This window comes from Lipotes vexillifer, unplaced genomic scaffold (genome assembly GCF_000442215.2).
Source record: "Lipotes vexillifer unplaced genomic scaffold, Lipotes_vexillifer_v1.1 scaffold272, whole genome shotgun sequence".
In the NCBI taxonomy this organism is placed as follows: domain Eukaryota; kingdom Metazoa; phylum Chordata; class Mammalia; order Artiodactyla; family Lipotidae; genus Lipotes; species Lipotes vexillifer.
The window spans coordinates 3,293,783-3,296,879 of NW_006772469.1; the positions used below are offsets into that span (position 1 = coordinate 3,293,783).

Consider the following 3,097-nt stretch of genomic DNA (forward strand, 5'->3'; position numbering starts at 1 on the left):
AAAGAGTGATTCGGAGCATCCCAGTATAATTACCCCCATCGCGCGCTTAATGGAAATTTCAAAGGATGGGAGTCATTCTGATGGTTGGTGTCCAGATTTGTTGCACTGCTCCAATAAGCCTTGCTCACACACACAAATTTTTATACATAGATATATGTATACATATATATCCTCTAGCTTGAATCTTTTGCTCAAGTTTATTTATGTCACTGGCTGGCTGGATCCAAAGTCATGTGTCTCCATATTCATAAATAAAATTTTACCTGTGCCTCGGCTACCATTTTTCTTTAAGCCCACATGAACTCAAGCCTTGTTTGGTTGAATATTTAATTGTCTTGATTAGTTTCAGGGACAGAATTGTAACCAGTTCCAAAATGTCCATTATGTTCACAAATGGTGAACATAATGTTGGTACTAATTATCCACGTTTGCAAGTGTGACTTGGAAACCAGATATATACCCATTGAGTTCTTGTAGGCCATTGTTCTACATTTGCATCTGGGGCAGGGCCTACTGTGATTTTCTTAAATTGGCACTTCATTTCCAACCAGTGCACACCCCGAATTTAAGAGCCTCAAGGGTGCTACAGAAGGTGAGGCTGCTTCTTTGGTAGTTCCTTTGAATTTGTCTAGTATCATGGCAATTGTATGATACTTTTATTTTGTACATGAGCAGTGTAAGTAGACCTTTGCCCTTAAATGGCAAAATAGCTTTCAGTAGATTGTAATGAAAATGGATTTCCAGTTCTAATACCACTATGAAGAGCTCTCAGTGAGGAGGGACAGGCAATGGTCTATGTAGAGACTAAAAAGGTATCATTAATAAAGTTCAAAGACAGATGGAATTTTATTGCACTTAAATATATGAACCAGATCTAGGTTATGATTTTCTCTGATTATGCTAACTAGCAAATTGAGAAAAATTTGCCTCAAAGAGTACTGTATTCTCACCAAAGGACTAAATTGAACACCCCTACACTTTTCAACGAGGAAAATGAAAGGTTAAAATAAAGCCATTTCTATAAGTTTAGTAACATTTTATATTTTATATCGAGAAACAGTTCCTGTTTAATTTTTTGGACATAATGTCAGTCAAGATCTACTTTCTGTGAGTAAATTAGTTAAGTCTTTATCCATAATCCATTTGTGTTGCATAAGGTTGCAAAAACAATTAAGTGGGAAATGACTCCTAACTTATGTGTCTACTCTGCCTGGAAAGAAAGTTTTGAAGGCATCTATATATATTTCATAACAATGTCTGTTCTTTATGGATTTGATCCATAAATATTTATCTATCTGAAAACTTTGATACTTGGAATGTTTTCCTTAAAGCATTTGGTGCTCCAAGAAAAAACATTTGGTGCTAAGAGTTGCAGCACTGATGCCTTTCCCCAAGTTAATTCTATTTTAAATTTTTATATTTCCTTCCCAATGAGATGCAGAGTAAAATTTGAGACCCTCCATTAAGTAGGGAGCAGCATCTGTCATCCATGGATAATTACTCTTTTGGCAAAAATATATAAGGTTTAAACCTCCTACATTTTAAATTGTTAGAAAAAAAATGATTTGCTTATATTTTTCCTGAATTTTATTCTAACCACTTTAAATCATAAATTATTCAGTATTTGTTTTTCTAATAAATCCTTACTGGGTACAAGATCTGGGTGTCTCTGTGAACTTAACTTTATTATATAAATATCACTGACCACTGTTCACTGCTCAGAGGCTATTTATTAGGTTATTTTTAAAATTAAAACAGCCTATATTATGGCCAAGAAGGTGTCTAAAATATTTTTTGATTGATCTGCTTACATATATTGTTTTTCAGTCTTAAAAGGGCAAAATATAAATGGGTAACATTTATGAATATTGTAAACATTGTAACTTCCTCTTCTATCACAAAGCCTTGTGGTTACTAGATTTTGTACAGTATCACACTTTAGGAAGTTCATTAGTATTTTATTGCTACTGGAAAATTTCGGTGGGTATATGTGCACAGGAGAGAAATATATACATTATTTTAATATGAAAGGAAATACATATTCTAGAAGCAGAAAATAACTCTGGTACATCTGTTGTATGTTTAAGGGAAGAAACAAGCAGGTGAGGCTGGAGAATGTTGTCTATCTGCAGGTGATGAAGTGGGTGCAGCCATGTACTCTAGTCTCAGAGTTAAATTAATATTTCACTTAGTGAATTTCTATGGCTTATTTCTGAGAACACTTCAATTTGGGTATATTTCTACACTTATTTGTATCTAATTCAGTCAATTTGATAAAAGAAAGAAAAACTTGTTTTCTTTCTCATAATGTAGCAATCCCTGTGCTAGATTTTTTATGCACTTTAATTTTGGGCTCTTCTGCCAAAAGAAAATGCTGATAAGTACACCATGCAAATTTATATTAAAATGTGCTTGTTCAGATTGCTTTGCAGGAACTATATTAAGGTAAACTGTCTCTCTGTGTGTGTGTGTGTGTGTGTGTGTGTGTGTGTGTGAGAAAGAGAGAGACATGGAGAGACTGAGAGAGACATGGAGATTGACTCAGAGTAACGTGCTACCAATCCTCTTGGCTGAAGAATCAGATGATGGAGGGACTAGCCCTAGACCTAGCCACAACTAGCTTGATTATTAAAAGAAACACCAGGAAATTAAAAGTAGCTTGTACTCTATTTGCTTAGGTACTTGGGTAACTGGAAAAATAAACTGCCTTTCCACTTCTACTCTTTGTAGTGAACTACAGAGCATGACAGCCTTTGTCTAAGAATGTAACTCGACCAGGAAGGGTCTTGCAAGTCATACATTCAAAGCTTCAGCTGAGTTCCTCCATGCGAAGTGAATCTCAGATCTGAGTTTTGCCATAGAGGCTGGACAAAACTGAATTTCTCTGCATAAAACAAATCTTGGAGGGATTCTCCACTCACCCCACCCACCTGAAGTTGAAGGGAAATAAAATGGAGAAAAAAGACTAGAGAGAGGAGGGCTGAGCAACATTATAGGAGGTAAGAGCATCAATTTAGAAAATGACAGAGGAAGTTTTGTGTCTTTAAGAATGGAGATGCCTGCTATTCCATTTTAAATGGCATTGCATTCCTGAAAT

At 35.3% G+C, this 3,097-nt stretch overlaps 1 protein-coding gene across 1 annotated transcript in view; it reads left to right on the top strand.

Annotated features, from left to right (window-relative positions):
• The window catches only part of ANTXR2 (ANTXR cell adhesion molecule 2), a 165,235-nt gene extending 164,967 nt beyond the window's left edge, over nucleotides 1-268 (top strand). Inside the window, exon 17 of the mRNA XM_007447567.1 lies at nucleotides 1-268. This exon is cut by the window's left edge and continues 1,669 nt beyond it. The gene's annotated coding sequence lies outside the window, so the exon portion shown is untranslated.
• The last annotated feature ends 2,829 nt before the right edge of the window (nucleotides 269-3,097 follow it).